Source organism: Schistocerca nitens, chromosome 2, assembly GCF_023898315.1.
Source record: "Schistocerca nitens isolate TAMUIC-IGC-003100 chromosome 2, iqSchNite1.1, whole genome shotgun sequence".
In the NCBI taxonomy this organism is placed as follows: Eukaryota; Metazoa; Arthropoda; class Insecta; order Orthoptera; family Acrididae; genus Schistocerca; species Schistocerca nitens.
Genome location: NC_064615.1, coordinates 543,330,732 through 543,344,899, shown reverse-complemented (window position 1 = coordinate 543,344,899; position 14,168 = coordinate 543,330,732). Strand labels below are relative to the sequence as shown.

General features: G+C 42.2%; 1 long non-coding RNA gene across 1 annotated transcript in view; it reads right to left on the bottom strand.

Annotated features, from left to right (window-relative positions):
* Positions 1 to 13,929, bottom strand: part of LOC126236564 (uncharacterized) — a 111,194-nt gene extending 97,265 nt beyond the window's left edge. Inside the window, exon 1 of the long non-coding RNA XR_007544957.1 lies at positions 13,312 to 13,929. This is a non-coding gene — a long non-coding RNA (uncharacterized LOC126236564). The remainder of the gene's footprint in view (positions 1 to 13,311) is intronic.
* Between the last annotated feature and the right edge of the window lie 239 nt (positions 13,930 to 14,168).

Below are 14,168 nucleotides of genomic sequence, written 5' to 3'. Positions count from 1 at the left end.
GGGTCTGATGAGCAAATAAAGAGAGTTGAGTCTCACACGATCGCTGTTTCCGGAATCCGTGTTGATTCCTACAGAGTAGATTCTGGGTTTCCAGAAATGACATGATACGCGAGCAAAAAACATGTTCTAAAATTCTACAACATATCGATGTCAGAGATATAGGCCTATAGTTTTGCGCATCTCCTCGACGACCCTTCTTGAAAAATGGGACAACCTGTGCTCTTTTCCAATCATTTGGAACCTTCCGTTCCTCTAGAGACTTGCGGTACACGGCTGTTAGAAGGGTGGCAAGTTCTTTCGCGTACTCTGTGTAGAATCGAATTGGTATCCCATCAGGTCCAGTGGACTTTCCTCTGTTGAGTGATTTCAGTTGCTTATCTATTCCTTGGACACTTATTTCGATGTCCACCATTTTTTCGTTTGTGCGAGAGGTTTTGGCTGCGTTTAAACTTGCAGTGAAGCTCTCTTTGCTTTCGCAGTAGTTTACTAACTTTGTTGTTGAACCACGGTGGGTTTTTTCCGCCCCTCACAGTTTTACTCAGCACGTACTTGTCTAAAAGGCATTTTACGATTGCCTTGAACTTTTTCCATAAACACTCAACATTGTCAGTGTCGGAACAGAAATGTTCGTTTTGATCTGTTAGGTAGTCTGAATTGTGCCTCTTATTACTCTTGCTAAACAGATAAACCTTCCTCCCTTTTTTTTATATTCCTGTTTACTTTCATATTCAGGGATGCTGCAACGGCCTTATGATCACTGATTCCCTGTTCTACGCTTACAGAGTCGTGAAGTTCGGGTCTGTTTCTTATCAGTACGTCCAAGATGTTATCTCCACGTGTCGGTTCTATGTTTAATTGCTCGAGGTAATTATCGAATAGTGCACTCAGTATAATGTCACTCGATGCTCTGTCCCTACCATCGAGTGTCCCAGTCTATACCTGTAAATTGAAATCTCCATCTAAGACTATAACATGCTGAGGAAATTTATGTGAAATATATTCCAGATTTTCTCTCAGTTGTTCTGCCACGACGCCACCACCGGTTGCATGCAATTTATCAGTTCTAAACACCGTCTGTTCCTTTGTAAAAATTTCGGCAGAATTTATCTCTGGCTTCAGCCAGTTTTCTGTATCTATAACGATTTCAGCTTCGGTGCTTTCTATCAGCGCTTGAAGTTCCGGTACATTACCAACGTAGCTTCGGCAGTTTACAATTACAGTACCGATTGCTGCTTGGTCCCCGCATGCCCTGACTTTGCCCATTCTGTGCTTGCCCGAGGCCGTCTAACCTAAAAAACCGCCTGGTCCGTGCCGCACAACCCCTGCTACCCGTGTAGCCGCCTGCTGTGTGTAGTGGACTCGTGACCTATCCAGCGGAACCCGAAACCCCACCACCCTATGGCGCAAGTCGAGGAATCTGCAGCCCACACGGTCGCAGAATCGTCTCAGTCTCTGATTCAGACCCTATACTCGGCTCTGTACCGAAGGTTCGCAGTCAGTCCTGTCGACGATGCGCAAATGGTGAGCTCTGCTTTCATCCCGCTAGCGAGACTGGCAGTCTTCACTAAATCAGATAGCTGCCGGAAGCCAGAGAGGATTTCCTCCGATCCATAGCGACACACATCATTGGTGCCGACATGAGCGACCACCTGCAGATGGGTGCACCCTGTAGCCTTCAAGGCATCCGGGAGGACCCTTTCCTCATCTGGAATGACTCCCCGTGGTATGCACACGGAGTGCACATTGGTTTTCTTCCCCACCCTTGCAGCCATATCGTTAAGGGGCTCCATTACGTGCCTGACATTGGATCTCCCAACTACCAGTAAGCCCACCCTCTGCGACCGGTAGACTGAGGGGCAACCTCTGAAACAGGACAAGCAGCCATGTCCAGCCGAAGATCAGTATCAGACGGAGACAGAGCCTGAAACTGGTTCGTCAGACAAACTGGAGAGGCCTTCCATTCAGCCCTCCGGTATGTGTTTCGCCCCCTGCCACACCTCGAGACGAGGTCCCACTCTACCACGGGTGAGGGGTCAGCCTCAATGTGGGCAGTATCCTAGGCAGCCACAGCCGTAGTACGATGGGGGGATGCGTGGGACGAGCTGGCCGTCGCCGACAAACCCCCGTCCGGACCCCCACAGTGATGCCCATAGGCAACAGCCTCAAGCTGTGTGACCGAAGCCAACATTGCCTGAAGCTGGGAGCGAAGGGATGCCAACTCAGCCCGCATCCGAACACAGCAGTCGCAGTCCCTATCCATGCTAAATACCGTTGTGCACAGAACGTCTGAACTAGTCTACAGAAAGCGCAAACAATTCGACACAAAATTTAAACGGTTATTAAAATACAAGACTGTCTAGTAATTGCAATTATGCTGCTACTTGCGGACTGCTGACACACTGCTCGTCGGCAGAAGGCTACCTGTACTGTCAGTAACATACAAAGACTATTTGAAAGAAATAAACAAATGACAGACGACTGCGTGACTTTACTTGTCATAGATATTAAAATGCAAATCTGCCCCTGCTAATTACGAAACTGCACAATCATTTGACGGATTTGACTAAACAAGTGAACTACGAACACTCAAACAAATTTTCAACTTGACTACTACACTTATATGAACGCTAAATAAGCCACTTGCTGCTACTTGCGCACTGCTGACACACTGCTCGGCGGCAGAAGGAGACTACGCGACTTTACACTATTCAGGTACTAAAACGCGATGCTACGACTCTCAAATACTATAATACGCCAGAAATTTATGAATTAAACAATGCAAGTACCGAAAAACACGCAAAGAAATTAAGAATTAAAGCCCGCATCTCGTGGTCGTGCGGTAGCGTTCTCGCTTCCCACGCCCGGGTTCCCGGGTTCGATTCCCGGCGGGGTCAGAGATTTTCTCTGCCTCGTGATGGCTGGGTGTTGTGTGATGTCCTTAGGTTAGTTAGGTTTAAGTAGTTCTAAGTCCTAGGGGACTGATGACCATAGCTGTTAAGTCCCATAGTGCTCAGAGCCATTTTTTGAATTAAGAATTAAAATAAGTGAGCTAAGAGAATACGAATTGCTGCTGGCAGGTTCTGGTTCTTCTAATCCCGTATTCAAAACAAATGTTTATGATTCATCATGCGTGCTTTGGCAAGACAGCAATTGACTTTAGAGTAGCGGATAAAAATCCTCGACGACTTCTATAATTTTGTCTCCTTTAGTAACAACTTCCTGCAGTCTATCCCGAAAGTTGTAGATGACAAACCTGCCTTATGATTGATTGGAACGAAGGCCGCTGTTCGTGCAATGTTGGTAATTTCTAGTTCCTTCAGTTCTGTTCCTTGTCCCACTACTTACTACAATTTGTACTTTAAAACAGAAGTAAAATTCGAACTTTCGAAGAAATATTCACAACGTTTACGAGTTATGAGAAAATGAATGGTGCTGGTCAGCTGCTCTTATCCAGACACGTGACCATCGCGATGAGAGCTCTTCCAATTGAGCCACACGGAAACGAATGGAACTTCGACCTCTGGCTTTTCTCCCTTATTGCCCATGTGGTACATACCGTGCAGAGAGAAAGGTAATTAATAACTTCAAAGCACCTGTATCCAACCTCCCACGTGTTGTAGTCCAGCATCATGGCGCGAGATTCTCTGAGGACAGTGGATGAAAGAGAGTCTAGCTGGTGACAAGTGAAGCTTTGAGTAAGTCAGCGGGGCTGAGGCGAAGCAGAACTGCTCACCAAACCAACTGCTTACGTAGAAGTCCGGCAGTTTTAAACTTTCCCAGTTGATGAGCTTAGTATAAAAGAGCTCCAAGCCAGTAGTTATGGTTAATTATTTCGCTGTTAGTCCCACGGTGTCAGAGCCGAGCCAACATGTGGTCAAGAACCGATGCAGAGAACTCAATCGCAGATTAACACTTCGAGTAGGTAACTCAGGCATACAAGCGATTCTCCAGTTGAACTGTAATCTTAGTGAGAGGCACTTATCTTGATCTGAGTTGTGAGAGGACGATATCTGGATCTGAGACCTGGGACCTAACACAAGTTTAACTTGGCGAAACCATCAAGGTTCAGAGAATTCAGTATCAGACGTGACTCACACGATGGGTGTCGTGAGGTCTACAGGTTTTGGGCGGGGCGGATGAACTGGTCGTCTCGTCTTCTCTAAACACTTAACATACACAGACGTTTAACAGTTTTCGTTGCATATGAAAACGTCCAATGTTTAAAATAAATGGCACTTAACTAGGTTAAGCTAACAAAGGCACATTGTTTCCAATGCAGGAAGCATAGCGAAACGAATCCTCGTCCTGAATCAGCTTATGAAAGGAACATGTGTGGCGTGTTAAAACGCTGCATTTATTTTCTTACATGACCATTACATGTAATCTTGGTTGATGGGCATGGGAGGCAATGTGACAGAGAGATAAAATCCATAACGTAAGGATTTATCGTGTAGCCGCAAGGAAGTCTTGACGAAAGAAGACGAAGTAATCATAGCAGAGGCTCAGATGGGACAAGTATGGTGAAGGAAATCGGTGACCTCGGTTGGGAAGGAACCAGTCCGTTAATCACCTTAGGAGACGTAGAAAAACCTTGAAAAACTTAAATGAGAGGAGCCGAACAGTATTGGTCCATCCCTGCTCTCCAATAGGGAACGTGGTCTAGGGGTAGCGTCTTTGATTCATAATCAAAACGTCTTCGGTCACGAGTTCGATCCCCACCACTGCCTAAATTTTGATAAATAATCAGCATTGGCGGCCGAACACTTCCGGCATAAGAAATCAGCCTCATTCTGCCAACGGCCTTGTCAAAGAGGGCGGAGGAGAGGATAGAGGTTCAGGGCACTCTCTTGTCCTAGGGGTGGGAATTGCCCCTAAAGGCGGAACAATCAGCAATGATCAACGACATGAGGATGCAGAAGGCAATGGAAACCACTGCATTAAAGGCACGTAACGTGTATCCACAGGACATGTGGCCTGAATTTGAAGAAGTGTCATGATGATCTCCCCATTGGCAAAAGATTCCGGAATAGTCCCCCATTCGGATCTCCGGGAGGGGACTGCCAAGGGGGAGGTTACCATGAGAAAAAGATTGAATAATCAACGAAAGGATAACGTTCTACGAGTCGGGGCGTGGAGTGTCAGAAGCTTGAACGTGGTAGGGAAACTAGAAAATCTGAAAAGGGAAATGCAAAGGCTCAATCTAGATATAGTAGGGGTCAGTGAAGTGAAGTGGAAGGATGACAAGGATTTCTGGTCAGATGAGTATCGGGTAATATCAACAGCAGCAGAAAATGGTATAACAGGTGTAGGATTCGTTATGAATAGGAAGGTAGGGCAGAGGGTGTGTTACTGTGAACAGTTCAGTGACTGGGTTGTTCTAATCAGAATCGACAGCAGACCAACACCGACAACGATAGTTCAGGTATACATGCCGACGTCGCAAGCTGAAGATGAACAGATAGAGAAAGTGCATGAGGATATTCGAAGGGTAATGCAGTATGTAAAGGGGGACGAAAATCTAATAGTCATGGGCGACTGGAATGCAGTTGTAGGGGAAGGAGTAGAAGAAAAGCTTACAGGAGAATATGGGCTTGGGACAAGGAATGAAAGAGGAGAAAGACTAATTGAGTTCTGTAACAAGTTTCAGCTAGTAATAGCGAATACCCTGTTCAAGAATCACAAGAGGAGGAGGTATACTTGGAAAAGGCCGGGAGATACGGGAAGATTTCAATTAGATTACATCATGGACAGACAGAGATTCCGAAATCAGATAGTGGATTGTAAGGCGTACCCAGGAGCAGATATAGACTCAGATCACAATATAGTAGTGATGAAGAGTAGGCTGAAGTTCAAGACATTAGTCAGGAAGAATCAATACGCAAAGAAGTGGGATACGGGAGTACTAAGGAATGACGAGATACATTTGAAGTTCTCTAACGCTATAGATACAGCAATAAGGAATAGCGCAGTAGGCAGTACAGTTGAAGAGGAATGGACATCTCTAAAAAGGGCAATCACAGAAGTTGGGAAGGAAAACATAAGTACAAAGAAGGTAGCTGCGAAGAAACCATGGGTAACAGAAGATATACATCAGTTGATTGATGAAAGGAGGAAGTACAAACATGTTCCGGGAAAATCAGGAATACAGAAATACAAGTACGCTGAGGAATGAAATAAATAGGAAGTGCAGGGGAGCTAAGACGAAATGGCTGCAGGAAAAATGTGAAGACATCGAAGAAGATATGATTGTCGGAAGGACAGACTCAGCATACAGGAAAGTCAAAACAACCTTTGGTGACATTAAGAAAAGCAACGGTGGTAACATTAAGAGTGCAACGGGAATTCCACTGTTAAATGCAGAGAAGAGAGCAGATAGGTGGAAAGAATACATTGAAAGCCTCTATGACGGTGAAGATTTGTCTGATGTGATAGAAGAAGAAACAGGAGTCGATTTAGAAGAGATAGGGGATCCAGTATTAGAATCGGAATTTAAAAGAGCTTTGGAGGACTTACGGTCAAATAAGGCAGAAGGGATCGATAACATTCCATCAGAATTTCTAAAATCATTGGGGGAAGTGGCAACAAAACGACTATTCACGTTGGTGTGTAGATTATATGAGTCTGGCGATATACCATCTGACTTTCGGAAAAGCATCATCCACACAATTCCGAAGACGGCAAGAGCTGACAAGTGCGAGAATTATCGCACAATCAGTTTAACAGCTCATGCATCGAAGCTGCTTACAAGAATAATATACAGAAGAATGGAAAAGAAAATTGAGAATGCGCTAGGTGACGATCATTTTGGCTTTAGGAAAAGTAAAGGGACGATAGAGGCAATTCTGACGTTACGGCTAATAATGGAAGCAAGGCTAAAGAAAAATCAAGACACATTCATAGGATATGTCGACCTGGAAAAAGCGTTCGACAATATAAAATGGTGCAGGCTGTTCGAGATTCTGAAAAAAGTAGGAGTAAGCTATAGGGAGAGACGGGTCATATACAATATGTACAACAACCAAGAGGGAATAATAAGAGTGGACGATCAAGAACGAAGTGCTCGTATTAAGAATGGTGTAAGACAAGGCTGTAGCCTATAGCCCCTACTCTTCAATCTGTACATCGAGCAAGCAATGATGGAAATAACAGAAAGGTTCAGGAGTGGAATTAAAATACAAGGTGAAAGGATATCAATGATACGATTCGCTGATGACATTGCTATCCTGAGTGAAAGTGAAGAAGAATTAAATGATCTGCTGAACGGAATGAACAGTCTAATGAGTACACAGTATGGTTTGAGAGTAAATCGGAGAAAGACGAAGGTAATGAGAAGTAGTAGAAATGAGAACAGCGAGAAACTTAACATCAGGATTGATGGTCACGAAGTCAATGAAGTTAAGGAATTCAGCTACCTAGGCAGTAAAATAACCAATGACGGACGGAGCAAGGTGGACATCAAAAGCAGACTCGCTATGGCAAAAAAAAGGCATTTCTGGCCAAGCGAAGTCTACTAATAGCAAATACCGGCCTTAATTTGAGGAAGAAATTTCTGAGGATGTACGTCTGGAGTACAGCATTGTATGGTAGTGAAACATGGACTGTGGGAAAACCGGAACAGAAGAGAATCGAAGCATTTGAGATGTGGTGCTATAGACGAATGTTGAAAATTAGGTGGACTGGTAAGGTAAGGAATGAGGAGGTTCTACGCAGAATCGGAGATGAAAGGAATATGTGGAAAACACTGATAAGGAGAAGGGACAGGATGATAGGACATCTGCTAAGACATGAGGGAATGACTTCCATGGTACTAGAGGGAGCTGTAGAGGGCAAAAACTGTAGAGGAAGACAGAGATTGGAATACGTCAAGCAAATAATTGAGGACGTAGGTTGCAAGTGCTACTCTGAGATGAAGAGGATAGCACAGGAAAGGAATTAGTGGCGGGCCGCATCAAACCAGTCAGTAGACTGATGACAAAAAAAAAAATCATGATGGTGGTATGTCCTGAGTAACATTAAATTTAATGAGTACCATTTTAAGAATATCGTGTCTGAGTTGTTTACTGCGCAGTGGTAATCTAAAGTTACTGTACCCGTTTGTTTACCATCTAATGCCATTTACTTTGTTTGATCTGTGGGGCAGTGGAGGCAAATTTACCTACGGACGAACGAATATTTTCCAGTATCGATCTCAGAATACTGAAAGAAAAACGTATTGTGCACATAGGATGACGCGCTAAAAGTAGTTCCTGTGAATCTTCCGTTCTCAAAATAGACTGAGGTACTGACCTTCATTTATATTACCTGGTCGACTTCGCCTCTTCGCTGTAGCAGGTTGCCAAACTATGTCGAATTGTAGTGTGTATCGTAACTATATCGGCGAGTAAAAAAGAGCATGATGTAATCGATTTTATTACTGCAGAAAACACGCCTCCATTTGAAATGCACAGAAGATTGAAAATTGTCTAAGGTGACAATGGTATCGACGTCAAAAATGCACGATATCGGCTTGTTCGTGTTCCTAATGTAGGAAACGACTTAACGTGCGTGGCAGAGGGCGGAGTCGACGACCAAGTTCGGCAAACAACGAGACTCATCTGAAATATGTTGATGAATCAATCAGTGAATCGTCGGCTAAAACAGACACAGCTCTCGGGTAAGTGCGACATGTAACGAGCGTGTGTGCAGTGCATGGTACATCATTGCAGAACTGCTGTACAGAAAACTGTGTGCAGTGTTTGTTCCTCATATAATCACTGCTATCATGAAACAGAGGAGACTAGAACACTGTCAACAACATAGCAACAGATGATGAACGTTAGGGTTCTTCATTCTGAAACTGAAAGCCAGGGCATCAAGAGAGTTTCGCCAGAAAAGATCGCCGCCCCCATAAAACTTCTCGAGACCATGCCATCAACAGGCAAAGTGATGTAGATAGTTCAAAGTGCATCTGAAATTCATGCCTCTGAATCCAGATACGCGAAAATTTTGTCCACATGTGGGACGCCATCACCTTTAGCATGACATTAACAAACCACAAACAACGCTGTAATGCTTTGGATTCACTGCCATCGATCACCTTCTATACAACTCCAACTTCTCCCCGCCCGATTTTCATGTGTTTACAAAACCTGCAGAATACCTGCGAGGACTTCACTTTGCTATTGATGGAGCGTTGATAGCTGAGCTGATACTATGGTTCAGTCAATAAAGTCAAACATTCTACGTAACAGTCTTTCCTTGGGAGAAATGTGTTCATCGAGATGGGGGCTATGTTGAGATATAAATATGTAGATCTGAAGAATAATGATGGAGAATGTTAAGGAAGTTGGTTTTATTTAAAAAGTTTATGATTTTTCTCATACAAAATTCGGAGGCTTTACTTTTCAGCACGCCCTCTTACGAATACTCGAATTTAGTAGTAGCTGGCTAAACGGTAGCATCACACCACATAATGGTATCGAAACAAACCATTAGAAATAAACTTCGGAATCTACTGCTTACATCCGCTGAATTATGTGAAAATAAGAGTACTGTCGCTCACAAAATTTGTTGTAGCAAGAGCGAAAATGTGCTCGACAAGTGCAGTGCATCTGAAAAGGAACGTGCTTTTAGCACTGTATGGTACACAAAACCTGTGTGCTGATGTTCCAAAAACTTCTTTAATGTATTTCTTAATGCATTTACCAGACGTTGTCAGTATGGAGACAGCGCTCCACAAACTTTAAGGTATTACATGTTATTTAAGTCTATAATTGGCCATATCTCAGTGTAGCAAGCAATGATTGAGCACTAGTCTGAACATCTACATCTACATGGATACTCTGAAAATCACATTTAAGTGCCTGGCAGAGGGTTCATCGAACCACCTTCACAATTCTCTATTAGTCCAATCCGGTATAGCGCGCGGATAGAATGAACATCTATATCTTTCCTTACGAGCTCTGATTTCCCTTATTTTATCGTGGTGAGCGTTCCTTCCTATGTAGGTCGGTGTCAACAAAATATTTTCGCATTCGGAGGAGAAAGTTGGTGGTTGGAATTTCGTGGAACGATTCCGTCGCAACGAAAAACGCCTTTCTTTTAATGATGTCCAGCCCAAATCCTGTATCATTTCTGTGACACTCTCTCCCATATTTTGCGATAATACAGAATTTGCTGCCTTTCTTTGAACTTTTTCGATGTACTCCGTCAGTCCTATCTGGAAAGGATCCCACACCGGGCAGCAGTTTTCTAGAAGAGGACGGAAAAGCATAGTGTAGGCAGTCTCCTTAGTAGGTCTATTAAATTTTCTAAGTGTCCTGCCAATAAAACGCAGTCTTTGGTCAGCCTTCCCCCCAACATTTTCTGTGTGTTCCTTCCAATTTAAGTTGTTCGTAATTGTAATACCTAGGTATTTAGCTGAATTTAAGGCTTTTAGACTGATTTATCGTGTAACCGTAGTTTAACGAGTTCCTTTTAGCACTCGTGTGGATGACCTCACACTTTTCGTTATTTAGGGTCAACTGCCACTTTTCGCACCATTCAGATATCTTTTCTAAATCGCTTTGCAGTTTGTTTTGATCTTCTGATGACTTTAGTAGTCGATAAACGACAGTGTCATCTGCAAACAACCGATGACGGCTGCTCAGATTGTCTCAGAAATCGTTTATGTAGCTACGGAACAGCAAAGGGGCTATAACACTACCTTGGGGAACCCCAGAAATCACTTCTGTTTTACTCGATGACTTTCCGTCAGTTATTACCAACTTTGACCTCTCTGACAGGTAATCACAAATCCAGTCACATAACTGAGACGATATTCCATAAGCACGTAATTTCACTACGAGCCGCTTGTGTGGTACAGTGTCAAAAGCCTTCCGGAAACCCAGAAATACGGAATCGACCTGAAATTAATTAATCTTGAGATCCGGAAATAGTAACAAAAGGTCACTAATCGGGGGATTTATTACATCATATATTTCTTTTAAATTCAAACTCTTGTACATGTCCTAAAGACTAAACCTCTTTGTTAGACTTATTTCTGTTAGTGATTGTAACATTCGTCAACTAGACCTTAGAGCTGGATAAGATAATTTTGGAGCCACCTTCACAGGTTTAGAGGTAGACACTCACTTCTTCCTTTACTTGAACCACCTACAGGTACAGCTTGAGATAATGATTGTAAAGGAGAGGAAGCTGTGGAGTTAGAGGTCGGTGAGCCCACTGATAATGCACCAAGCTCTTTGTATGGTAATGGAAGTAAAATAAGGGTACAGTTAGATAAGGCCTGATGGACGTTGTGCATGGGGTAACGGAGGTAAGATAGAAGTAGTTTTAGAGTTACATAAGGGCTCTGGTAATGTATCAAATTCTGCAGTTGGGTTAGCTGATATTCGAGGAAGGGCATCTGCTTCAGACGGAATTTCATTGATGCCTTTGTCTGTTTTTAGTAAAGATCGGAGAGTTTCATCACTAAACATATGTGCATGTAATGGCCCAGCTTCTGTGTCTACAGAGCCCATGATCGCATTATTTAAAGTTGCAGCTTTTCTAGTGGTAATGTTGAACAAACTTGCAATGACTTGTGTTATCATCACTTGCTCTGGACCATTAGCAAGAGAGTCAGAACAAGATTTGCTATACGCAGTTTTGATATGCCCGTGAAATAGCACAACGGTTGAAATCTGTGGCTTCTGGGACATGGGAACCCTAGGACAGTTGTGAAGATACATCTGAGGAAAGTAAGAGCTTTCGAAGGCAGCTGAGTAGTATGTTTATCCATTGTTGTTGTTGTGGTCTTCAGTCCAGAGACTGGTTTGATGCAGCTCTCCATGCTACTCTATCCTGTGCAAGCTTCTTCATCTCCCAGTACCTACTGCAACCTACATCGTTCTGAATCTTAGTGTGTTCATCTCTTGGTCTTCCTCTACGAATTTTACCCTCCACGCTGCCCTCCAATACTAAATTGGTGATCCCTTGATGTCTCAGAATATGCCGTACGATCCGATCCCTTCTTCTAGTCAAGTTGTGCCACATATTTCTCCTCTCTCCAATTCTATTCAATACATCCTCATTAGTTATGTGATCTATCCATCTAATCTTCAGTATTCTTCTATAGCACCACATTTCGAAAGCTTCAATTCTCTTCTTGCCTAAACTATTTATCGTCCACGTTTCACTTCCATACAAGGCTACAATCCATACAAATACTTTCAGAAACGACTTCCTGACACTTAAATCTGTACTCGATGTTAACAAATTTCTGTTCTTCAGAAACGCTTTCCTTGACATTGCTAGTCTACATTTTATATCCTCTCTACTTCGACCATCATCAGTTATTTTGTTCCCAAAATAGCAAAACTTCTTTACTACTTTAAGCGTCTCATTTCCTAATCTAATTCCTGCAGCATCACTCGATTTAATTCGACTACATTCCATTTTCCTCGTTTTGCGATTTGTTGATGTTCATCTTATATCCTCCTTTCAGGAAACTGTCCGTTGCGTTCAGCTGCTCTTCCAGGTCCTTTGCTGTCTCTGACAGAATTACAATGTCATCGGCAAACCTCGAAGTTTTTATTTCTTCTCCATGGATTTTAATCTCTACTCCATTAACAATAAGCAGAAGGATTGGGTTTCTTTCTATTGGTTATAATTGTATAGGGAAATGCTCCAGCCACTTTACATAACATTCAGAATTTTTCCAACCAGATTCATGGTCACCTCTAATAGACTGCATTCTATCCTTCAGATGGATAAAAAAATGGAGTTAGGAACTCCACTGTGAATAAATACGTTCACCGTGATGTTTTCGAAATCGTAAGTCACAAAGATTTCATTTTAGTTCTACATTAAATGAAAAATAAATGTAGAAAATATAAATTTAAAATGAGATTTTCGAAAATAGTTAACTATGTGTAAAAGTAGAGCTTACTTCATTGCGACTTTTCTTTTTTTGTATGGTAACGTAAAGTAAGGCATTAGGCGAACCTATTTTTCTGATATTTTGCTCGATTTTTGTCAATCTGTCTTCCTCTTAAGCACTGTCCCCATTAGCAGGAAGGCAACAGAGAGAGCGACTGGTAAGACAACGAAATCCCCATTTTAGCTTCTTCATAAAGCGCCATATTAATAGCAGTCGACAATTGGGATACCGAATTAAACATGCACCAAAGCTCACTGAATAATTTCATTACATAGTTACTAAAGTAACAGTAAATCTATAAGCCATAAGAGCATTCGACAAAAATTCATTAATGTACATGTGTTACTTACATGAAACTTATCTAACCTGTAGGAAAAACGACCAAGAGAGTGCAAGTGCAACAGACATACCTGCAGAGTTGCGCTAAGGGAGCAATACCATCGTGCACCAAGCAGCATCTGCAGAATTATCGGAGAAACGCTGACTTCGTCGTCTTAGACTCTTCGTCAACATCGCTTTAACATACTTAAAGAAAAGCCAACTGTGGAACAAAATAGAAAGAAATTAAATGGTTACGATCGGAAGTTACTGGTACGATGCTACGCGCTACGAAGTTGCAGTAAAAACATACATTGCTGTCGTATGCACAATATACGTATATAAAACCTACTGCACGAACATGGTTGTAATACTTTACAGTTGACATATATCGTAATGCCCAGCTGCAGTGTCAGTAACAGCAAACAAATTTCAATAGCAGACAGACTGACCGCCTGATGCACAAGTTAAAAGTCGACGAAGATGCCATCAGGTGTATACGGTGTAATCAATAATTCAAAAATAGGAAATTCCTCAAATTTTAATCTAAAACAAATCGTGTAGCCAAAATTGTTACAGCTATAAAGTTATTGAAATACGTGTAATGAAAATTGTAGCTGCAAAGATAGAAGACGTCTACACATCACCTAATAATATAAATTAATAGTAACAGAGTTTGAAATATTAACATTAATAGTTTTTATTCTTAACAGTCTACATTATGATTTCTACTTAGTTATTCTATTTAACGCTGCTGCATTCCGTAATTCTTCTGTCGTGTGACATTTTCTAACGATTTCCAGATCGAAACATTACGATGTAATCGATTGAAATAAGTAATCTATCATTTCTTTCTACATTGCAGTCTTGGCTAAATAAAGATTTTAATGAAATCTACAATATTCAAACTCTTTCAGTCTCTCTTTCCATAGCTAAATCTGAGCGGAAT